This window comes from Danio rerio, chromosome 9 (genome assembly GCF_052040795.2).
Source record: "Danio rerio strain M-AB ecotype USA chromosome 9, GRCz13ab, whole genome shotgun sequence".
In the NCBI taxonomy this organism is placed as follows: domain Eukaryota; kingdom Metazoa; phylum Chordata; class Actinopteri; order Cypriniformes; family Danionidae; genus Danio; species Danio rerio.
This window is the reverse complement of record NC_141029.1, coordinates 31,200,342-31,226,808: the sequence shown is the minus strand read 5'-3', so window position 1 is coordinate 31,226,808 and position 26,467 is coordinate 31,200,342. Positions and strand designations below refer to the sequence as shown.

At 33.9% G+C, this 26,467-nt stretch overlaps 1 protein-coding gene across 2 annotated transcripts in view; it reads left to right on the top strand.

Annotated features, from left to right (window-relative positions):
• Nucleotides 1–26,467, top strand: part of hs6st3b (heparan sulfate 6-O-sulfotransferase 3b) — a 90,491-nt gene that overhangs the window by 61,199 nt on the left and 2,825 nt on the right. The gene's annotated exons all lie outside the window — the stretch shown is intronic.

The following is a 26,467-nucleotide window of genomic DNA, read 5'->3' as shown; positions in this document are numbered from 1 at the left end:
GTATAATATGCAGTCATATTGAGGCAATATTTGATTTGTCAGATCAGTCTGTGCTGCAGCGTAGAAGTACCTGTAAGCTTTGCCATTTGGCCCATATGACTGTATGTATTGTTTGTCACTTTCAGTTCAATTCTCTTAATTCATGTTTATTTCTATAGCACTTTTACAATGTATATTGTGTGAAAGAAGCTTAATACTGCTTAATTTATTATTAATACTGCTTAAGTTTAAGTTCTAGTAAATTGAAACTGCATTAGTCCAGTTTTCAGAAACTTTAAAAACTCCAGGTTTTATAATAAGCTGCTTGTTTTTTTGTTTTTTGTTTTTGTCTGAGGATAGTCTCCCATGAGAAAAGTAGATATATTGTTCTATTGGTTTCTTAGATTACAGTCATGACAGTATATGACTATTTTATGTTTTGGTGGCAATTTTGTGTAAAAGGACCTAGATGTAAAACATTTTTGAATATCATATTATTTAATATCATCTTAAAGATTCATACAATTTATTCATACTTTTATTTTCAAACTCAATTAAATTTCAACAGAACTGTGCTAAATAATGATACTCTTACCTTGATAACACTTTATTTTGATGGTCCATTTGAGTATTAGTAGACTGTCTATTTAATATCTGCTGATACTACTCCTTCAACAGACATTTAACTGACTATAAGTAATTGTACAAGTACATGTGAACTTACACTAACCCTAACCTCAACCTAACAGTTTACTCTACTAATAATCTAATGAGAATTAGTTGGCATGTAGAAGCAATGTAACTTATATTCAACAAACGGACCATGAAAGTTAAGTGTGACCCTTTCCTTTTTTATATAGTAAAGCTGCTTGAAACAATCTCTAATCATTAATGTACAATGAAAATAAAGAGTAACCTAATGAGTAAAACTAAAAATACAGAACAGCGATTTTCTAATGAGATCAGGTTGTTTATTTTATCCTAATGTCATTTTATACAATTAAAGAGCTTTCCAGATTGAGGCTTTGTTATGAGGAATCCCACACTGTATCTAAGTAAAGCTGCGCACACAAACACTGCTCTCAATCGGGGGGTTGAGATTAGCCTCTTCCAAGCACTGCTCTGTTTCACAGATTTGCCAGAAAACAGAGACGCATGCGGCTGAGCCGCAGATCTCAGATTAAACCTCTTTCATCCTTCTGTTCTCTCGCTCTCTTTGTGTCCCAGTCTGGACTGGTGCTTTGATAACACATAATAGGCTGTAAGCAAAGATATTGATTTTTTGCGCTGACGGAGTGCTTCTAAAACAGTGCATGCAAATAGTGGGCTTTGTGGTGATGCTGCATAAAGCTGCACTCAATCAGAGGAAGTGCATCTGCTCTTTGAAATGTGCCACATTCATTTTCCTGCCTTGACCTCAGCGGGACTAAATGACCAGTGAGGTAATTACATTCACATTCCCGCACAACAAATAATGGCTTTGAGACATCATTAAAGCCAATGAAATTAAAATGAGAATTCAGTGGTTATTAGTCTCTGTCTGTTAGCTTTGAGGCATCAACAAAACAGTCTTCATCAGATACCCGCATTTACTCTAAAACTGTCTGTAAAGTCTGCTAAAATATGCAAATAAGTAGCTTTGAACTTTTTTTGTTTTTGCATTGGGTTGGAAAAGACTATAGTGAGCGACAATTAAAGGATGATATAGTGCATTATAATAAATAATCAACAAGGTATTTTGAGCTGGAGCTTCACAGACATTCTAGGGTACTTGGAACTTATATCTTGTCAAAAATGTGAATGTACTGTGTATAGGACCCTTTTATGGGTATAAGGTGAAATGGTAATAAAATAATAAACAAGAACTGGAACAAGAACAAGAACCAGAACTTATTGTTAAATAATGCATTTGAACTAATTACAAATATTTTTACTTTCAAACATTGTATTGTATCTATATCCCAAAATATGGCTTTATGTCTGGTCACCTTCTGTTATGAACTGGTTATGAATGCAGTAATGGAACTGACCAGTCAAAAAATGGTAAAATTTTATAAAAATCAAAAAACAAAAGTGGAATAACTGCATATTGGCGTTTATCATTTCAAGAGTTTGCACTTAGCTGACGATTGATTATAAAGCTTGTTTGGCATGCTCTCCCTGGAAAGAGCCCTGAGCTCAAAAGATCCTCGAGCTGTGGGCTCCCTCCTGTTAGCAGGGCGAGAAGGGAGATTGAGCTCAAGTGGATCTCGAGAACTCCCCTGTTTGCTTGTGGCTAGGGTCGAATTTTCTTTATGAAGAAAAAATACTGTTGGCTAAGAACTCGACTATGGTGCCAGTTTGGTTTAGTCAATTTTCTTATGATGCATGTCTTTGGATGGTGGGAGGAAACACTCATAATATATGAGTAACAATCTGATTATTGGGGCGGAACTGCTCCCCTCATGCTTGTTAATTAGAAACATTTCATAAATACAATACATTTTACATTCACACTGGTGACAGTACAATAAGAGTCTGACAATTTAGTGTATTATTAAAACTGAAATTTGATGAAATATGATGATGTATTTGCACAGCACTGATGATTAATATGCATTGTGCTAATTTGGAAAATAGTTTTTTTGTGAACTCAAAGGCTGGTTTAACATTAGTTTTATTTTATTTCTATGTAACCTGGTCAGTTTACAGTTCCTCTGAATAATGTCTAAAAACGAGCTGTTGTGCTGGTGTTGAAGAGACTGCATAACCAACAGCATGTCATCATGTGTATAAAGTGCTTTCCTGTGTTTCACACAAAAGCAGGCTTGTCATTTTCTATCCAAGGGAGCACACAGTATATACACTGCCTGAGCAAAAAAAAAGTATTAAAAATATAGTAAAAAAAAAAAAGATTCCTTGATGGATTAAAAATTAGAGTCTATATTAAAATATACTCACTGGTCATTTTAATACATACACCTTACTAGTACTGGGTTTGATCCCCTTTTGCCTTCAAAACTGCCTTAATGCTTCATAGCACAGATTCAACAAGATACTGGAAACATTCTTTAGAGATTTTGGTGCATATTGACATGATAGCATCATATACAGTAGTAGCTGCAGATTTGTCGGCTGTACATTCATGATGAATCTCCCGTTTTACTATGTCACAAAGGTGCTCTATTGGATTGAGCTCTGGTGACTGTGGAGGTCATTTGAGTACAGTGAAATCATTGTCACTTTTAAGAAACCAGTCTGAGATGATTGACGCTTTATGACATGGCACATTCTCCTACTGGAAGTAGCTATCAGAAGATGTGTACACTGTGGTCATAAAGGGATGGACATGGTCAGCAACAATACTCGGGTAAGCTGTGGCATTGACACGATGCTCAGTAATGGGCCCAAAGTGTGCCATGAAAATATCCCCCACCCCATGACATTACCACCACCACCAGCCTGAACCATTGATACAAGGCAGGATGGATCCATACTTTCATGTTGTTAACATCAAATTCTGACCCTACCATCCGAATGTCACAGCAGAAATCAAGACCCATCAGACCAGGTAATGTTTTTCCAATCTTCTCTTTTCCAATTTTGGTGAGCCTGTGCGAATTGTAGCCTCAGTTTCCTGTTCTTAGCTGACTGGAGTGGCGCCTGGTGTGATCTGCTGCTGTACCCCATCCGCCTTAAGGTTTGAAATGTTGTGCAGAGATACTCTTCTGCATACCTCGGTTGTAATGAGTGGTTATTTCAGTTACTGTTACCTTTTTATCAGCTCAAACTAGTCTGGCCATTCTGCTCTGACCTTTAACATCAACAAGGCATTTGCACCTACAGAACAGCTGCTCACTGAATATTTTCTCTTTTTCAGACCATTCTCTTTAAACCCTAGAGATGGTTGTGTGTGAAAATCCGTAGATCAGCAGTTTCTGAAATACTCAGACCAGCCCATTTGGCACCATCAACCATGCCACATTTAAAGTCACTTAAATCACCTTTCTTTCCCATTCTGAAGCTCGGTTTAAACTGCAGCAGATCGGCTTGACCATGCCTACATGCCTAAATGCATTGAGTTGCTGCCATGTGAATGGCTGATTAGAAATTTGCGTTAACGAGCAGTTGGACAGGTGTACCTAATAAATTGGCTGAAGAGTGTATGTTACTTTGATATGTTTCTGCTATATTGTATGTTTGGCAGCAGATCTTTTAACCCAATCTGATGTAGATATCCAAGTATGCTTTTTGCTTTTTGTTTTTGTTGACCCTCAATTGACGTGAAACCACATTGAAAGTCTTGAGAAGTGCTGGAGCAGACAGTGTTTCACCTCAGGGTCAGATAGTGGAGGTGCTTACATTATCAATACAAGATCACAGCTACAAACGAATGCAGCTGTTGATGGAGAATAAAAAATGTTTAGCAGAGGCATTCAGTTAAGAAAAAAAATATGTAGAAAATTATATATATATATACATACATATATATATATATATATATATATATATATATATATATATATATATATATATATATACATTAAATTTATAAATGATAAATTTTATATTATATATAAATATATTTTAATACTGTTGTCAGGTTTGTGTGATTCAGCGTAACGCGTAAAGATCCCAATTGAGGTATACTGCCCTTTATAACACTGTTTCTTAACATCAAACATGGATTTTTGCATTTATGTGCTTTCTGTGTACATTAGAAGTTTTGTTTTCTCAAAATGACATATTTTAAAGCTTGACTCCTGTAGTTACATTATTATTTTTATTTCTTTAATTTTTTTTGAACGTGATGCTTATGGTCTAATCCGATTAAATGATTTATGCTAAGCTAAGCTAAAAGAGCTCCCCCTAGAGATCGTCTGAATGGATTTAAAAATGGTAAAACTCAACTGTTTACCTCTAGGGGGCTTGTAAAAAAAACCTATTTTCAAGAAAAATAAAAGCGAAGTGGTCCTTTAAATTGGTTAATTTAGTCAGTCAACTGATCTATTGGCCATAAACCAGTACAGATGTGTAGATCAGCTAAGAATAGCAAGCTTTTTTTCATCAGAAAGACCTCTTGTTTCCTCTTTCTGCACTCTGAACAGTGATGCGCTTGTCGTGTTGCTCTTGGGTCGAAGGGCCAGCTTTTCATGCTGCATTGTAACTGCCAGCGAGTGCCATTTTCAGTATGCGCACCATGTCAGCTACCCCTAATGCCAGCTTCCTGACAAGTAAATGAAGGGCCCCTCGTTCCTCTTGTTTCTTCCCAGGTGACACGCCGTCCCCATTCCGTCACTATCAAAGAGACAGTAGGAGATTCAGAGAGTCTGGAAAACGGTCCATTATGGTCTGCCAGAGGGAGTACAGGCACCATTAGGGAATGATATCCGTTACAAATAATGCATGTTTCCAGGCTCTCACTCCATTTTGTCAAGAGCGACAACAGGGGAAGATTGCAGAGCAGCAGAAATGAGCACATTACAGTTTCAGTGTGAGACTGCAGAGAGGAAACCGATGAACACGCATTCAGTAGATTTGGATCAATCTACACAGTGTCAGCTGTGTTTAATGCGGCCCTTTGTGTGTTTGAGAATACAGTGATCTATCATTGATTAATGCAAGTTTTTTTTTGTTTGTAAGTATTAAAATATGTAGCAGTTTATATTTCAGTTTAGATTTGACATTTTTTACCTTGTTGCTGTATTTATGGATATTTGGTGTCTAAACTTTAATAATAATAATTGTTCTTATTGTGGTTTTTGGGTACTTTTTTTGTATTTAGTTGTCATGTATTTTCATTTCCACAAAGAGAGTTTTTCCTAATTTACATAATACTATACTTGGTTAAAATCCTAAATGTTTGCATACTTGACTTGCCAGCAGGGTTATTTATACAGTAACTAAACTGAAATGTAATAAAAAGGTTAATAAAATTCTATTAGTGCAGATTTGAAAAAAGGAAAATTAATAAAAAAAAGTCAAAGCAAATCACAACATAGTTACAAAAAAAATTTAACCAAAACTATTTTATATTAATGAAAGTATATATGAATAAAAATGATTAATTAAAAACTTGAATAATACCTTAATGGTAGAGCGTAAGAAAAATGATAATTGTGATAGCATAAGAAGTTTTGGTTCTAAATATATGCTGATTAATTATTCATTCATTCATTTTTTTTTCAGCTTAGTCCCTTTATTAATCAGAGGTTGCCACAGCGGAATGAACCAACTTATTCAGCATATGTTTTATGCATTCGATGCCCTTCCAGCTGTAGCCCATCACTGGGAAACACCCATACACGCTCATTTACACACATACACTACGGACAATTTCGCTTACCCAATTCCCCTTCATACTGCATGTCTTTGTACTTATGATGGAAACCGGAGCACCCGGAGGAAACACAGATGAACAGGGAGAACATACAAACTGACCCAGCTGAGGCTCGAAGCAGTGACCTTCTTGCTGTTAAAGGACAGCAGTATCCCCTGCACCACTGCACTGACTAATAATTTAAAACTAAAAATAATAAACATGGTTAATCAATGTTTTAATTTGAGTAAAATCAAGTTAGATAAGAAATAAGTAATTAGATAATAATTTTATTGAAGTATCTTTACTTGTAATAAATCCTTAATGTGTGTGTATAGCTTAAACTGAAATGGTACTAAAAGGTAAAAAAAAAGTCTGTGTAATGAATAATTGTACCGATTGTAAAAAGAAAAACTAATAAAAATGTCAAAGCACACAGCAAATTTACTAATAATAAAACTGAGAATATTTTTAATATGAATAAAAATATAGAAATAAAAATGATTCATTAAAACTAATAAACTACAATAATGATAGCATAGCACCATAATATTAGCAAAGAAGTTTTGGTTACAATTTAATAAATGTAAAAATATACATGTGGACTAAATATAAACAAACTTTTATTTATTTTTTTTTTTACTTTTGAGTAAAATCAAGTTGAAAAGAAAATAAGTTATTATTCAAATATTTTATTAAGGTTTCTAGACATTTAATCAGTTTATTGATCATCAGTGGTATTTAAAGAATTAAAGATTAAAGATTAGTTAAATTATATTTATTAGAACATTGAATTATTTTAGCTTTTTTTGGAAAAATTTTTATACTCTCTAATGCTTTGTGCCATTTTCTATCTGACAGATGGCTCACTCGATTTGCTACGACTTGCCATTTTAACCTGCAATAAAGTGGAAAATTACAGTTAGGAAATAAAACCTGCTGTGAGCTTGAAGTTTAATAGCAAAATAAAACTCTCCTTTGTTATTAAATATCCTTCAGGTTTTCAAGACATTTATGAGAATAAAATGGAAGGACTAAATTGCTTTAGAAATGTTGTAACACACAATTTCCTGATAACCGAGGAAAGCAGACAGCCTGATAAACAACATTTCAGATAACAACAACAAAACAAATTGCTTATTAAATACACTCTTTTCCTGGCTCTTTGAAATACTTGATTCTGATTGGCCAGCTAAATGTTTGTTTGTACAATGATATACTGCATATTAAAGCTAACACTATAACACAGAGACACATTTTCTGGGTAATATTTAAATGTGAAAATATTCTTAATTAGTATGATTAATACTTTTTCATCATAAACATTATTTTGAATAACCTCAATTAATCAATATTCAATGTTATAAGGGAACAAGATTCAGAGTCTCTGTGTGTGCTGTTAATATGGTCTGATTAGTCTATCGTGAGCTTCCAGGTGTGTGTGTCTGTGTGTATTCAGGGGAATCAGGAACTGATGTGTAATAATCATGGGATTTGTAGTTCATTAAAGTGGCATATGTGTAGTTTTCCAGCAATCTGCGTAGGCTAGATTGCTGGTGATTGTGACAATTAGTCTTTTACTGTATGTTGAAAACGTAATAATAATAATAAACGTAATTATATTTAGTAATAATAGTTAATTGTCACCTTTGAAAATATGTATGTTGTATTATCTAAAATGAATGTAAAGATATCAAACTCTTAATCCAACATTTTTATTTAAACTTTTAATGACACAACAAAAACATTTACTCACATGTATTTCACAGTAAAACTTGACAGAAGCACTTAGAAATAACTATAGACTATAACCACATGCTAATTAATATCTCTGTTTGATCATTTTTGTCATGATTTTGACTGTTAATTGGAGCTTTTATGAGACACTACAATATATACAAACTTTATTGTGCAGTGCTGTCAGATTTTTTTTTTCATATGCGGTTCTCTTTGTATCTGCGCTCCAGACAGAGCGCTAATGATATTGTGTGAGAGGATGGTGAATGTCATTTCTGCTGTTAGGCCAGCATGTCTATTATAATGTCACTGCCGAATGTGAAATCTTAAGTGCAGTGACTTCTTTAATATGCATTACTCTTTGCTTTTCCCCTTGTATCCATCATCCTTATGTATGAGTATAAAAATCATTTTCTTGTCTTGATTCAGTCAAGGATGATGAATGTTATGATGAAGAAAAAGAAGTGTGTCATCTTTAATTAAAAATATAACTATAAACTAATAAATATAGCTTTCTATGACTTTCTTTTTGTATGATGATGTCATAAATCTTCTTAACCCATTCACTTTTACTTGTAGTTGACATACAGTATATCACTATGAAATATGTTGCATTATATAAGTTAAATGGGTAGGAATTGCCTCGTCATGTTGACTCTGTCTTTTCTGTTCTCGTTTGCCCCATTCTGTGTTTTTTCTTCAGCATTTAAGCTTCAGGATTGAGCTTGTAGATGATAATGCAGTTTCTGGCCTGAGGGATGGAGTGCTAGGAAACTGTATTGGGATTGCGGTTGCCATTTAGCCTGAGGAAACACCAGAGGCAGCCTCAGATCTACGGCAAAAAAATCTTTTGACCGCTTAACACAATATTTAGAAGAACAGCTCAAAACTATTTGATCAAAACAAAGCAGCAAGATATGTTATTGACAAACCAGACTAGAAAAAATATGCTGTGAAAATTGAGATGTCTTTCTTGCAGTGGTGTAAATGTGTTAGAGCTTCACAAACATTCGAAGAGATTAATCCAGGGTGCATCAAATAAAAAATTCTTGGCCATAACTGAAAATTCTGGAAGAATTTGGCCAAAAACCAAAACTAACAATGTTTTGTAATTAGTTTTTGCTAAATAATAGAACTTTTTAAATTTAACTCAACAACATTATACTGATTTGAAAAAAAAAAGCCATTAAAAAAACACATTTTATTGGGAATGAAACAGTCTATAGTCATCATTTTATAGGTGGTGCCATGACAGCACAGTTGCACTATTGCAAGCTGCAGGTCCTGTCAGTGTGTTATTTGAGTAGACTTTGCTTTTCTAGTGAGCATGTGCCATTAAGCATAGAAAAGTAGACAGGTTCAAGAATGGAATATCTACAGTAGAATATTGAGCTATTTTGAATGTTGCTCTTGAGCTATGATTGATGGTGTAGTAACAAACTAGCCTTTGTGTAGTGCAGCAATGAAACGAATCGGTTTCATAGCGCAGTGTTTTTTGCATCAGGTGTGAAAGCTGCTTCACACTGTACAGAGATTACGGTTGGAGGGAAAGTGAAATCTCATTTTTTTCTATTTGTGATCATTTTTGTCAGTCTATAGAGAATCTACAGGGAAAAGGAGTTTTCCTATTTTTACAATTAGTAATTTCTACTTGTTTTTGGACTACATTAAATAATTAAAATTATAGATTATTTTACAACAGTTTGTTCATATTTTACCAAATTTGTTGTGCATGCCAAATTACTATTAAACACTATTCACCCAAACCAAGATTATTATTATATATATTATGCCCTAGAATTAGGGGTGGGGGGTATGACCAAAGTTTCACGCTATGAGTAATTTTATTTAACGGTGTAAGGATGGCTAAGTCTCTTCATAATATCAGACCCTAAGAACTGGAATTCCAAAAGGCAAAACCACAAGAATTGTTAGGACCTAAAACAATAAACTTTCTAATCTGAGAAGAAAATCAGCTGGAAACCAGTTGTTTAACTGTCTATATGCTTTGTTTGATCCCTAATGAACGTATAAATCAGAGATGCCCAAAGTAGGGCCTGCAAGCTAGAGTTGGCCCATTGTAAGCTTTGATTTGGCCCACCATCCTATCTGCGAGGAAAGTGAGCAGAGGATTGGGGCTAATGACTTTAGCACAGAGATCACCATATCTAATTTAACGTAAACTTTTTTTTTTTACTTAACCTCTTTTGCTGAGCTACAAAAAAACAATCTGAAATTAAAATAATGTTACCCAATGGATACAGAAGACATCGGCGAGCAAATCAAGGCAAAAACTAGTGTAATTATGTTATAAATAAGATTTTTTGTTTTTACTGTAATAAGTTCATTATAAAATGTAAAAAATACTGTATTAGTTCATATAGAGCAAAGTTTTTTAGTCATTTTAAATATTATTAAACAAATTACCCATGGCAACTATATTTACCTTCGGCACACTAGCCTCAATCAAGTTTGATTTTTGGCCCTTCATAAGAAAAAATTGGGCACCCCTGGTATAACTGTAGAGTAAGGGATCAGATACAAATCAAAACCCTTATATTGAGTCATAAACGATGACTGTGATCTGTTCTTACAATTAGAAACACAGTCTAAATTTGATGGTTACTTAAAATCGGAGTCAGATTTAATTCGGAGTTGAAATCAAATATATATAAATTCTAATAAATTTCAGAATTCTTTTCAGAAGCGCTAAAATGGTTTACCAGCATTTAACCTTCGACCATGCTGTTAGTTTTGTTTTTGCGCTAATAGATGGACCTTTACAATGGTAAAAATATATTTCACTATATAGTTCTTTAAATACACAGTACAGTACACATGTCGATATGTATTCCGAAAAATCATCAAGGGCTTTATAAAATAAATATCTTTTTACCTTATATCAGTATATTTTTTATATTTTATTTTTTACTTATATTTTGATTTTGATCCTAGGGATACACTGGCTATTTAAACTGGCTTTCAAACTTCTTTTAGCTGACGGTTGATTCAGACATTTTTATGTGGGTTTTTGAGAAATAATTGTTATTTTTAATTGTCATTTTTTTCCCTCATGTGTGGAGAAATCTGATTGACAAATCTAATTTTCACTGCACCCGAGTTAACCATGCCCACTTATTTACATGCTGTGGGAAACACAGAATGTTAAAAAAAATTATTGTGGTTGCCATGTTATTCTGCAGTAACAATGTATACCATCATACCACCTGGCCATACCCAAAATACTTACAATTCATTCATTTGTTTTTAGCTTAGGCCTTAATTTATCAGGGGTTGCCATTGCGGAATGAGTAAATACCCACCAATGTACCACCAACTATTCCAGCATATGTTTTACGCAGCAAATGCTCTTTTATCCACAACCCTGTACTGGGAAACACACATACACTTTCACATTCACACACACACTCATACACTATTATTCAATTCATCTGTAGTGTATGTCTTTGGACTGTGGGGAAACCAGAGCACTCGGAGGAAACCAACGCCAACTAGGGGAGAACATGCAAACTACACACAGAAATGCCAGCTGGCCCAGCTAGGACTTGAACCAGCGATCTTCTTGCTGTGAGGTGACAGTGCTAAACACTGAGCCACCATGCTGCCATACTTACCATTAGACAAACAAAAGGACTTTGTAAAACACCTTGAATATCAGAAAATTATGTTTAACAAATATAACCTCTGAGTTATATAGTGTTTATAGACAAACTCGAAAAACATTTTGCTAGTTTGTTGGTAGATATTACTGGAACAGATCTGTTTATTTCACAGATTTGCTTCTGTTATTAGTCTCTGTTCTTCTCCTCAGACATGGCAGAAAGATCCTCCTGATCCGCAGGTTTATCTCCCAGTATGACTCCGCTCCAATATAATTTCACAGAGAATATCTTTGCATTGAGACAAAATGTCATATCTGATACCAATAATTAAGGCGAAAGAACAGGAGCGAGAGACAGTGATAGACGGATGCAGAGCAGAGGATGGGAGATGGGGAGGATTGAGATTTGTGGGAAATTCAGTAGAATCAGAGGCGTGATTAATCCAGCAACCTTTAGAGGAAAGGTCTGAGGTCCCGCAGGAGAGCTGATGGCTGCGAGATACAGGAGGAAAAGTGAATGAGGAAAGGGCAGAAGTCATTCTCAGCCTCAGTCATAAATACATCAGCCTCCATTGGTAACTGAAGACACATTAGCCCAGTCAAAACGTCTTTACTGAACTCGGAATGGGTTTTTGCCCACAATGGGTTTTTAAAAGAGTTTGACTGGGCAAAATAGTTTTCATTTTTCAAGCTGAAACTATGTTGCTTAAGCTGTGACTTTGCATTTGCATATATGCTTGTTTGAATACATTTTACATTGATAATGATAGTCTGCATTATCAACCAATGATAAATCATTCACAATGACTAATGCGGCCAAGATGATTTGCAGAAATGTTGTTATTATAATGTGTAAACAGCTTTAGATGGTCAATTTCAGTCAGCTAAGTGCTGTGTGTGTGCTCTAGTGGACTAAGAAAGGGGCAGGGAGAGCAGCATCTCATCATGATTTAAAAAAAAAAAACATGAAGCAAAATGGGTGACAAGGATGTTAATTTATAATACCACAGAGAATTTTAATCAACGTTATAGACTTAAGACCCTAAAGAATCATATCAACTTAAATTTTTTTTTAAATGTTTATTTTATTTCATTTATTGACTTGTCTAATTACTTATTTTACTTTATTTATTATTTATTTTAACTAAATGCCATCCCCTCTCCACCCGAGAGAGCTTAACTGACGCCACTATGCCGTGACCATTGCTCAGTGAAGTTGTAGATGATCTTTGAAAGGTGAAGTATTTCTTTTTTTTATTTTAATATCCCGATTTCCTTGTTTTTTGCAATTTATTAGCCTTAGTAACCATAACCTTAAATAGCTGAGACTGTCACGTTTTAGGGTCTCCTTGAAACATTTCCATTGTGTTCTGTGCTTTTTGAAAGTGATGTGAGAAAATGCAGCCTGTTTTCATAAATTGTTTGCGTTGTGTGAAAATGCAGCAGGTTTTACTAATTTGTTTGTGTTGTGGGAAAATGCAGTTTGTTTTTAAAAAAAATTTGTTTGCCTTGTGAGGATTTGCAGCATCAGTGCTGTCAAATAGATGAGGATCTTAAATTGCTGGCGTTTTTGTAATTGCATGTGTTTTTCTAAACTTCAGCATGTTAAGCTCTCTCGGCCACCGTAATATATTCCTCTATTGTACGCACTAATATATATTAGTCATAGCATGTCATTTTGTGTACACAAAAAACAGCTAAAACCTCAGACATATATATATATATATATATATATATATATATATATATATATATATATATATATATATATATATATATATATATATATATATACTTAAGACAGACCCATGAATTGTTGAACTTAATTCACACATATGACCTGTTTGCTTCATGTAATGACTTGTATGCATGAATTTTGTAATAACTCTGTCCTCCTGAAGCCACACAGAATATTTATGTGTTTATTTTTATGTTTCGCTCCAAATGTGTGTGACAAGATGATTTTGCACTCTGCATAAAAACAGATGATCTGTCACATACCAAAAACAAGATGCTATAAATGCTTTAAGTACAGAGGAAATATTTTAGTTGAAATTGCCGTATAAAAGTATAGTACACTCCTATGAAAATTCTCTCATCATTTACTTATAATTTCTGCTTATTCCTAAGATTGTTATTAAAGTATTGAATTTATTTCTTCTGCTACACACCAAAAAGTATATTAAAGAATGTTTGTAAACTGACAACTGACTTTTAACATTTTGTCCAACTATGGAAACCATTTTGGGTTAACCATTTCTTTAACAAACTAGCTAGCAAGCATTTGCCTAGTTAAAGAAATGTAAACCTTCTGTTAGTAGCAAGAATAGTTTGGATACAGTGTGTTTGTCTCCTTGATAGCATGTAATTGGAGAGACAATAGAAGAGTGAGATTGTGGTTAATTACAGCCTATTAAAACCCACAGGTCCTAAACTGACACATGCAAAGTGCTATGCAGACTATAGAGCAATCCTGTTAGAAAGTAGCTGTTGTATGTTTGGTGCACCAGAAGAACAACATTATTTACTGATAAAATAAGGCTTGGAAATGATGTGCAGTCTGAAAAGATTGTTAATGTAATGCTTCATTACTCTCTGTACTGCACAGGAGACAACAGAGAGAATAAAGATGTGTTGTTTAAGCATTATTCGTTAATGCTTTATGATATTTCCTGTCTTCATTCTCACCTGTTTTCTCAGTTCCTATAGTTTGTGTGCTCTGTGAATTTGCCATGTGGAGCTGCGTTTGGCCAATCGCCTCTAGTTGTTGACAGCTGAGTGTTATTGAGACACATTGTTGCTCTTCTCAATCGCTCTCACTGGATTTGAAGAGCTTCACTGGGCTTCCGATTTCAGACAATTGGTAAACCCAAAGTAATCTCTAAACACATTTGCCTTGGTCTAGATGAAAGTCTGGGCTATTTTTACTTGTTTGCTGCAAACTTTCTTGGAAGAAATAGTTAATTCAAAACTGAACAACTACATGTTTCAAACTCAGATTTTTTTTTTCTAGAAATTCAAAAAATGTTTTTACATGTTACTGTTCAATGTATATTTATATTTAAGATCTTAAAAATATACTATGAAAGTCGTCACCCAGAATTATAAGGTCTATCTGCGTTCTGGATGATTTTGAGATATTGAGCTTCAAAGTTTTGGCATTCCATACAGCAAACAATATGTGTGTAACAGTTGTCTTTCATACATTACACATGACAGAGACCCTAAATGCACTCTACATGTAAATGATCAAAATTCTCTTACATTTGCAAATTTGGGTAAAAAAAACAACAACAGGGTGAATGCAGATAGGAGCTTCTAATCCTAAAGTGATTTTCCGCTTGGAATTTTAAGGTTCTGTCTGGCAGATGATTCATTGAATGACTACTTATTAAGAAATACAATAAAATATGTATAATTTGGTGTTGTAACAATCTGTTGATGCTTGAAAAAATTAAATATTTGCTTTCTATAACATTTATTTCATGTTTTAGGATGAATATTCTTTTCTTGTTCAAATTAAGCATACAAGGCTGAGCAAAATATTTTGTCCAGTGCAGCTATTAATTTTATGTAATCAATATGGTAATATTTATAGAATTGTATGCTTTATATAAACTACTGAACATTATTTATTAAATTATATGTCCCATAAATTAAATTAAGCATTTGCCCTTCAAGGCTTGAATTCTAATTAGACGACTTTAAAAAAATTAAGCAAATATGAGCAACAGTATACACAAATACAACTATATTTTATTATTTACTATCATTATTTTTTATTAACTGTTTCTTTTTTTAACAATGTCAAGTTTAACATTTCATCTCAATGTCAAAAATGCTTCTAAGTCATCACACAACTTTTCAATTGCAGGTTTCTTCTCAATGTTGTGTGGTGTGGCATTATTTAGTCGACTTTAGTGATTTTGTGTTTCTTTTTAGTCTTGCACTGGTCTTGTCAATGGAGCAGTCTGGTGAAATGGCAAAGAAAGCTAATTCTGATTGGCTTTTTTGTGTGCATTAGAAATGCAGGCTAGAAGGGAAGACAGGAGGCTAATAATTCAGGGGGGCTAATAATTCTGACTTCAACTGTATGCATGTGCATGGACTGCAAATTGCATTAGTGTGTGACTCATCATTTCAGAAAGGCTTGAAAAAATTCCATCACAAATACATTAAATAAGCTTACTTGGTATTTTTGACTACTGACTTTATTTTAGCTTCATCAGAGTCTGTCTCTGTCACTAACTGCTGTTTATCTGACTTTACGCATGATGAGAAGAAGACATGCACGTGGGAACGGAGAAGCAGCTCATTTGAATTTAAAGCCCCAGGCTACAAAAACAGCTACACTGTAGTAAAGACACCAAAATGGGCAAATTCTTGAGGTTATAGTAAATATTTGATGCTGTTTTTGAGCAACTTTACAAACACATTCTCGAGATACCAAAGGCTTATTTTACATCTTGTAAAAGGGGTAAAATAGGTGCCCTTTAATAAATGATTCTGCAATTTTCAACTGTGACAAATCAAGGTAATGTAAAATCAATTTAAAAACAAAGAATATTTTACCTTTTTGGAGAGATAAAAAGTGGTAGAAGTATATATTAAAATGTCTAAAACTAAAATCATTTCAAATAGTATTTTTCTGATAATATTTCTATAATATAATACTTTTGGTTGTAAAATATTGACAACATAAATATCAGTTATTGAATTCAATAAACTACTTCAATATTATCGTATTAACCCTGACTTCAGTCATTTATTTTGTCTTTAAATATCAAGAAGAGAATAGTTTACATAATTGGTTCTTGTAGCTAAAAAAAAAGTTTGACAACCCCTGAATTCTTTCTTCCCAATACCATTCCTCCAGAAAGACATGTATGAGGATATGAGGATGCTTCCCAGTTATTCAGTCACATTCTGTGAAATGGGGGTTTTGTGGAATGCTTGTGGTTTATGACTGAAATGCGTGTCTTGGAGCAGCAAGAAATGAGCAGGGCTCAACACAATTGTGTCTGACTTTAGTCTTGGCTGAGTTAAAGGGCCATTTGAGGCTAATATACTGTGACACTGATGGCGCTCACTATGACCTTTTTTGCGGTCCGCTTGTTCCGACACCACTTCCTGCATGTGTTTGTATCTCTGGGACAGGCTAATGAGAGAGTGCCTGCTTCACACCCACTCTCAAAGACAAGCCGAATACAGCCTTATAATCACACCCTACAGCCTGACAGCCCTCCATATAACTGTGTGTGTGTGTGTGTGTGTCTCCCCTCCCACACGTCATCATCTCTCGTAATGCTAGCTACTGATTCTCCACTGACACAGTTACGTGTATGAGTGTCACTTTTCTATTTATAATTTCACCAGTTCCTGTGGAAGATTTTCCTTTTTGCACTATTTAAAAGTATTTTATTTCATTTCTGTACTTCTTTTTCTCCCGAGTATTTTAAGTTTAGCATTTATCATGTCATGGAAGGATGTACTGTAATCTGGCTATTGTTTGTGGTGGCCAGCATTTCTCAATGCAGTGTGTTACATACTTCAGATAAATTCATTAAAGATACAAAGTTGACTTTTATTTAGGGCTGAACAATACATCGTTTGAGCATCAATATTGCAATGTGCTGTGTGGTTACACTCCTGCCCATAATTATTACTTTTAATTGATCTTGTTTATCTTTTTCCCTTTTCTGTTTTTCAAATTAATTAATTTTTAATTGACTTCAATAACAAACATACAAAATCCGATCTTACACAAAAAAAGACAATAATAGTAACAATTATAATAACTTATCAGTTCAGGTTAAATAATAAAATATATTAATAATAATATATAAGCACATATAAAACACACAAAAAAAGAAACAAAAGAGAGAGAAAAATTAAACAGAGATACATAAATAACACAAATACAGCAAGAGGAAAGAAGGACTTATGAATCTGTGGTTTTCCACAATAATTATAATAATCCAAGAATCTATCATTATTCTTGTTTTAACCAGTCTAAGAGATTTAATAAAAACATCAATTTCAATAAAAAAGTTTAAAAAAGGTTGCGAATTCGAGAATTTTTGTTTGTGAATAAAATATTTTCCATGCAAAATAAAAAAGTTATTAGTGTAGTTCTCTGGTATATCGGTTTTACCTTTATTGTAACAAATAATATCTTGTAGTTGAAAAGGGCTAGAGAAAGCAATGTAATTACCAATATGAAGATATTTTATAAGCTTTTTTGTGTTTTCACACTGAAAAAATATGTGAATCAGGGTTTTGTCTTCAGTTTTACAAAATGAGTATGAACCATCAACCTCCGTATACCTTGCCAAAGTATTATTTACTAAATATATTTTATGAAGAATTTTAAAAATGAACCTCTTTTGTTTTATTGGGAATGTAGTACTTATGAGGTAATAGCCAGGCCTTTTCCCACTCTATTAGGTCAATAAAGGATGCCCAGTAAAATTTGCCCAAAATTATATTTTTTATTTGAAAAATTTGTCGAATATGTTTATTATTGTGTTTATATCAAATAAACTAATTCCATTTAAGTTCAGCTCTGGTTCTTTAATAACATTTTCATAAAAAAATAAATGAGACTTTATAAGTTGAATTAGGCCTAAAGAAATTGCTTTTCACACAGCATTAAATTCTTTCAAAGTTAACGGAAAAATATAATTAGACATAAATTGTTCATAAGACAAGAAGTTTCCAGACTTTTCAAAAATTGATAGAATCCTAATTATATACATTGAAAAAAAATATTCAAAGATGATTCCTTGGATTCCTTGTTTTTTTTTTTTTTTTTTGGTTAAGAGGTTTTAAACAATTTAATTGTGTTAAATTTAAACAAACACATTAAGTTGAACATTAATTAATTTAATTTGTTTGTTTAAATTCAACACAAATAAATAGTTTGTAACTGTCCTGCATGCAACACTTTTTTTCAGTGTATCTGAAACCACCTGATTAGAAAAATAGATCAGGATATCAGAATTGTTCTATAAAATGCATTTATGTGGTGAAAAATTGTGGAAATAACACAATTTCCAGGAAAGACAAACCTACTGCTGAAAATTTGACAGTGCAATTGGCAATTTCTTTTTCCCTGTTCAGTTTTCTATTGGTTGATTTGGTGGCGTCAGGCTTTTAAAATGGACTGAAGCTAACTCGCGGTCGCTCATTCCTCCCTGACATAGTTTTTGACGGCTTTATTGTTGTGTTCTCCTTTATACCTTTTGATATTTGTCTGGAGTGGGGAGTCCCATCCTGTTTTAGGTTTGTTTGGTTGTTATTTATTATGTTGTTGGGCTCCCTATTTCTTGTCAGTTTGGATTGTTTTGCTGATTATGTTATGTTAATAAATTATTCAGTTGGAGAACTTTGACCATTGTTTATTTATGTTACTTTGTCCTAGGATCACGAGTCATAATTAAGTAAGGGTCGTAACATAATCGAGGGTCTGTCCGCTTCTTTTTATAATTTGTTTCACTTTGTTCTTTTTTGATACCATTTTTTTTTTTTTGCTTTACAGGATGATTGAACGTAACTTATTAGTGGTTTGGTACTCAAGGGGTGTTCCGCATGACGTTTTATTTTGGCTTTAAGGTATATTTTTTTCAATAGTCTACAGAATAAACCACCATTATACAATAACTTGCCTAATTACCCTTACCTGCCTAGTTAACCTAATAAGGTAAGCCTTTAAATTTCACTTTAGGCTGTATAGAAGTGTCTTGAAAAATATCTAGCCAAATATTATTTACTGTCATCATGGCAAAGATAAAATAAATCAGTTATTAGAAATAAGTTATCAAAACTATTATATTTGGAAATGTGTTGAAGAAATGTTCTGTCCATTAAACAGAAATTGGGGAAAAAAAATAAACAGAGGGCTAATAATTCAGGGGGCTAACAATTCTGACTTCAACTGTATATAAATTTGGAGAGAAACTCTGCAGGACACTGGCCCTTCAGGACCAAGTTGAATGGGCCCTGATGTGTGCTGTGTATAACTATTCTCAAAAGAACAGCAAGGGCAGTACTAAATTGGTGGCATAGGGTGAGAAAAATAAGCTTAGCCCATGAACACCGCAGATTGTTTAGAGTGTATAACATCTGTGATGTAGGAGCAATACATTTGAAATCTAATGTGTAGTGCTGTTTGAAGTTAAACACACCTACTCTGTCATTTTTACTGCCAATTATTTCACATATATTTATGACTGCTTTCACAATGCTTACTGCCATTGCATGGATTAAAGAGGCATTTCAACTCTCAATGCCATTGGATTAAATTGCTGTCAATTTCACAGCTCAAAAACAGATGAAGCATATTTTGCAAACCTTATACCACTTCCCTGTTCATTGTAAGTATTAAATTATGATTAAATTCTCACCAGCCACTTTATTAGATAGACCTTACTAGTACCGGGTTGGACCACCTTTTGACTTCAAAACTGCCTAATCCTTTGTGGCATAGATTCAACAAGGTACTGGAAATATTTCTCTGAGATTTTGGTGCATATTGACATGATAGCATCATGCAGTTGCTGCAGATTTGTTGGCTGCACATCCATGATGCAAATCTTCCGTTCCACCACATCTCAAAGGTGCTCCGTTTGATCAAAATCTGGTGACTGTGGAGGTCATTTGAGTACAGTGAACTTATTGTAATGTTCAAGAAATCAATCTGAGATAATTTGTGCTTTATGATATGGCATGTTATCCTGCTGGAATTAGCCATCAGAAGATGGGTACACTGTGGTCATAAAGGCATGGACATGGTCAGCAACAATACTCGGGTTGACTGTGGCATTGATACAATCCTCAGTTGGTACTAATAGGACCAAAGTGTGCCATGAAAATATCCCCCACACCATTACACCACCACAAGCAGCCTGAATCGTTGATACAAGGCAGGATGGACCCATGCTTTCATGTTGTTGACACCAAATTCTGACCCTACCTTTCGAATGTCACAGCAGAAATCCAGACCCATCAGACCAAGCAACGTTTCCAATCTTCTCTTGTCCAATTTTGGTGAGCCTGTGTGAATTGTAGCCTCAGTTTCCTATTCAAAGCTGACAGGAGTGGCCCCAGGTGTGGTCTTCTGCTGCTGTAGCCCATCTGCCTCAAGGTTCGATGTGTCGTGCGTTCAGAGAGGCTCATCTGCAGACCTCAGTTGTAACAAATGGTTATTTGTGTTACTGTTGCCTTTCTATCAACTCAAATCAGTCTAGCCATTCTCTTCTGACCTCTGGCATTAACAAGGCATTTGCACCCAAACAACTGCTGCTTACTTTTCTCTTTTTCGGACCATTCTCTGTAAACCCTAGAAATGGTTGTGCATGAAAATCCCAGTAGATCAGCAGTTTCTGAAATATTCAGACCAGCCTGTCCTGCACCAACCACCATGTCACGTTCAAAGTCACTTAAATCGCCTTTTTTCCCCATTTTGATGCTCGGTTTGAAGTGCAGCAGATTTTCTTGACCATGTCTACATGCCTATATGCATTGAGTTGCTGCCATGTGATGGGCTGATTAGAAATTTGCATTAACGAGCAGCTGGACAGGTGCACCTAAAAAAGCAGCTGGTGAGTGTAGTCCTATATATCCAAAATTATAGAAAAACATGAATGCATTGTACAATATGTTTGTGCTTATAGTTATTCAGCCTCAATGCACCAGAAATACTTAACATAACATTTCATTTTTGTCATGTTCATATTTTTTACTTTTCGTTCAAAGATTAATGCTAAATGCTCAAATACTTTCCCAAACAGTCTGCAGTAATGTGGTAAATGCAAAAATGTGGGCAAGATGTTTGTGTTAAATGAATTAACAAATGTTGTTTTTGTGCTATATTCAATACAATAAAAAAAAAAGAAAAAGAAATATATACATATATAATAGGTTTACAATTACATTTATATGAGTTTGCCTTTAATCAGATAAGAATATGGCCATTAAATACACGTGTCACTCCATTAAAAAAATAAAATAACACAGAAGTACACAGAAGTACATACTGTTAAATCTTCTTACATTAAAGTGGAATCAAAAGACATATAACAGAGTAAATGTAGCTTGTTTTCCTCCTCTGCTAACATGGACTGGTATGAAATAAGTCACAGTTTTATTGCTGAACCAATCATTGACCCATTCAATTTGTTCAGAAATGCAGATTGATTAATCAATGAACACCACTGTTGAGTGGAGTCATGCACACCATGCTCAACAAATTGAAATATTATTGTAAACACATTTTTCATTAGCCTCATTTGGCATTACAACAAATAAATTATGCTTGACTTTTTTTTGTTTCCTGAGAGAATTTCATCTCTAGTGCTATGTCTATACATTTTTAACGATCACTGATGCTGATGAGTGGTAAAAAATCTGTGAAAAAACACAATTTTTGTTGAAGAGCCACTGATTTCCGATCACTGGTCAAAGCATTTGAATGTCAGAGGTAGACAGAATGAAGATATGCTCTTTGTCTCAGAAGTCTGTCCTCTCTGGAGGAACATCAGATCTGCTTCATTCACTATTGTCCCAGCCAGCACAGAGCATTCAGTCCCGTTCCCCATCAGACCATGACTGCGCCTGCTTCCTCTCTCTTCATTAGCGAATCGGCCCGCTGTTATTATCACTTCATCGGCATCTGTTCCCTCACGTGTTCTTCCAGACGTAAGCGCAAAAGATAACAGTTGTGAATCATGTACAGTATAAGCCAAGGATGACAATTCATTTAACTGAACGTTGGACTATACAGTAGCTGTTTGTTCTTTACAGCATCTCATACTGTTCAATAACAACATCAGTTACTGCTGGCTAAAATATAAGTGGTTATTTGAGTTATTGGCTTTTTTGTAATGTGCTTTTCTGACATTATTGGTAATGATATATGTGCATATCATTCCAAATGAAGAAAACAATAATGTTTACACTATTTGGGCTAAGGGATTATGTTAAATAAAAGCTTTGATTTGCACTGCCTCCTTTTTGATTTAATGAAACAAAAACTTAGGGATTGTGGCAAATATATTGCACATAAAAGACTTCTTAAAGGGGGCATATTATGCAAAAATCGCTTTTATTGTGTGGCAACAGTGTTTGAATATAGCCTTTTATGGTAAAAAAAGAATTAATTATATTTTTTATAATCACACCTGATAAAAAACATTCTGCAGAGACACTTTGATTGACATTCTCCCTTTCTATGTGTCATGAGAGGGCGGAAGCCCCGCCCACTAGTGATGATCTGTCACTCATTAGCATACACACCCCTGAGTGAGAAGCAGTCATCCGCCAAGATTTGAAACTTCTGCTATGATGACACATAGGCGTTAAGATCCTCTCCCTCTTTTGAAAAGAGGACAAGAGCACAATCTCATTTGAATTTAAAGTGAAAGTCACCAAAAAATGAGACAATTTGTACCACAGCCTGAAAGTGGCAGTTTCAAAGAGTTTTAAAACATTATTGTGTGGTTATTTGAGCTGAAACTTTACATATACACTAGAGACATCTAAGACTTAGGCCAAATCCCAATTCTATTTTTGTACCCCTACCCCTTCCCTTTTCTCTTGACCCTTGAAACAGAGTGAGAAGGGGAAGGGCTTCAAAATTTTCACACCTGCACACGTCATCATATGCCATCGCGATCTCTTTATACATATGAGATCGACAATGGCGACTGCTGTTATTCCAGTTGTGTTATTTTTTTGGTATTTGTCTTCAAGAAATCACTGCCATGCTGCCATTGTGGCTGGTGTATTCTGGGAAATTTTCTTACCCCTTGCTTTCGAGTGTGGTCCTGAAAAATCTCTGTTTCACGAGGTATCTATCCCTTCCCCTTAGCACTACGTCTTCAAGCTAAAGAGATTTGGGACACCAATTAGGGGATAAGGAGAAGGGCTAAGGGGTAGAATTGAGGTTGGGCCTTATTTTACATCTTATAAAAAGTGGCATAATAAGTCACCTTAAATTGTGGCCATGATATCTTCTTTATTCTTTATAAGTCTCTATTAAAAATAAGTTGGCAATTTGTTTAGCTGATTAAAAAATACATATTCTATAACAATCTAGTTTGTAAATCACTTTGCATAAAAACATCTGTTAAATTAATAAATGCAAATCTAGTGGTAACAAAACTGGAACACTAAACAATTAACAATTTAAACTTCTATTAAATTTTGGATAAGGATATGCACTGAGGGGACATTTGCAGAACATAATTGTTAACCTAAAACCGAATACTTATGCACTTTTAACTACTTAATACATTTTTTCTTACACGTCCATATAACATGTCTGGCATGTAGGCATTTTAAAGTACTGGAGAAACCAAATATTGGACAACCACACAGCCATACAGTATATGTGCATGTGGAGATATAATGATTCACTGAACTGAAGATTCAAATATTTCATATGGTTGTTTTTTACAAAATGGTTTTGCTGCACATTTCTTTGTGAAGTTGAAATTTTACAAAACTAAATTGAATTGAAAAAATAACTAATCATATGAATAAGTTATACAAATAAAATAATCTTCTTAGAAGCAAAGTAAGTTTTGCCTTTGCTTTTTCTAAAATTAAAGGCAACCACTGTATTTTAATCATGTTTCCATCAGAGATTCCCCTGCTTATTTCACGATCTGTTTGGCCTCTCAGTCACTTTGAATAATCATATTTTTAAATTGATTTTCAACTGGTAACGGTTTATTTTTATATTACATTGATTGCGTATCGATGGATTTGATCTTCAGTGTTTGGACTGTCAGCAGTGAATACTAAACCACGCTGAGCTGAACTAAACTGAACTGAACTGAACTGAACTTAAACTTGAACTGACACTATTCCTATTCACTATAATCTTCTATGTGAAGCTGCTTTGACACAATCTACATTGTAAAAGCGCTATAGAAATATAGATGAATTGAATTGAATATTACCTATGTATGTGTAGTGTTCCTCTATAAAAGCCACCTACTGGTCTGGCGTACATAATGCAGTTTTTTGTCACTTTTGCAGATCCATGTGCACAGAGATCATTTTTATAATTTTTTTTAAAGGTAAAACTTTTAATATGTACCTATTTAATGTGTAAGCATCCCCTGAAAAAACATATATGTGCTGCTTTTTTTCTTGATTTATTCAGTATTTCACTATTTAACCTACAAATGTCCTCTATACTGCACTGATGAGGACAGATGTATTGAAACATGTCTAATTTTTTTTCTCCCTGTCTTTCGGCTTAAAAGGATTGAGATGATGTTCTTTCTCTATAAGAGACGCAGTGATGCGTGTAAAAAGAATATGCTCTGTTTCAAAGCAGCTCTTTGCTGAAAGTATTGTATGACTGAAATGTTGAGTTTAGATAATAGGTTTATCATGGTTATCTCAGATTTTTATGAGGATATAAAGAACATAAACTCAGACAAATGGCTGTTCAGTCATTATGCTAATTTACTCAGCAGAAAGGCTCAAATTTTAAATAGGTTCCATTTATGGGTTTTTAGAATAGTTTTTTTTTTACTGATTTTGGCTCATTTGCTTTTAAGGTATGAGTCTGTGGTATAGCAAAATATGCTAATTTTGTTTTAGCTTAACTTGTTTTCACATTTCTTGTTTTTTTTTTTGTATAGCACGAATGGCTAATAACAGTATTAACAAGCTTCTAAAAAAGTTTGGACACCACAAGGGTGGTTGAAGTTGATATGCTTGATTAACATGCTCAATTTTAACAAATGTGTGTTTTTTTCTTTTATTCATTAGTAAACGTCTTTATTCTGCAGATTTGCTCTCTCAACTTAAAAACTGAAATAAGATTACCTCAGAAATATAGACTATATGTCATATATGGCATAATATATAAATCATTTTTAATAAATTTTGAAATATATGTAGGATGTACATGACATATTTCATTCCTCCGTGAACCACTAGAAGGAAGCCCGCGTACCACTAGTGGTACACGTACCACAGTTTGAGAACCACTGTTCTAGAACACACATTACACTCATGTACTGTAGGCACAGATAGACAGATACACAGTCAAAAAAGTGTACTCATAGTTTGACTGTTGATGGTGGAGGTTGTCTCTCTCTCCCCAACATTAATTTAATAAATTTAACATAAATTTACTTTACTATCATAATAACAATTAAAAAAATATGAATCTAAAAAAGAAGAAAATACTATAATTAAAGAGACTTACACATTTCGTTCTAAAAAATGTTGGTCAAGTTTGCAAATGAAGACCTCATACAGCACAAGTATATAAGTTTCGATGGGTGACAAATTAACTACTGTATGTCACATTTAGTTTCATAAATATTTGACCATGTTTATCTATATTCTGTAGTTTTTTTTTTTTTTTTGCTAATAATTTATTAGTAAAAGCCCTGTGGGTAACATTAATCTAAGAAACTTATTTTGGAGCCATAAAACAGAGAGTAAATATATTTTCATAAAGCTTTTTTTTCTATTGAATTTGTAAGGCTTGAGTTTTTAAATAAAACGTGTAATTTACCTTAGTAATTCACATAAAAGTTAAATCAACATATTGTTTAAACTATGCTAATGCCATGGTCTTCATAACTTTGCAGTCCAAAAAAAAAAAAAAAAAAACTTTGTCATTACCATGGGAACATGCTTTTATATGCCTAAAAATATTTAATGAAGGGGCATGACTTTGTAAATTTGGTTAATCAAATCAGAGTTATCCAACCTTGCTCCTGCAGAGTAAAAAAACACACCTGAACCAGATAAAACAGAAACTGCAGGCCCCCCTGGTTTAAATTAACTTTATAGACCTA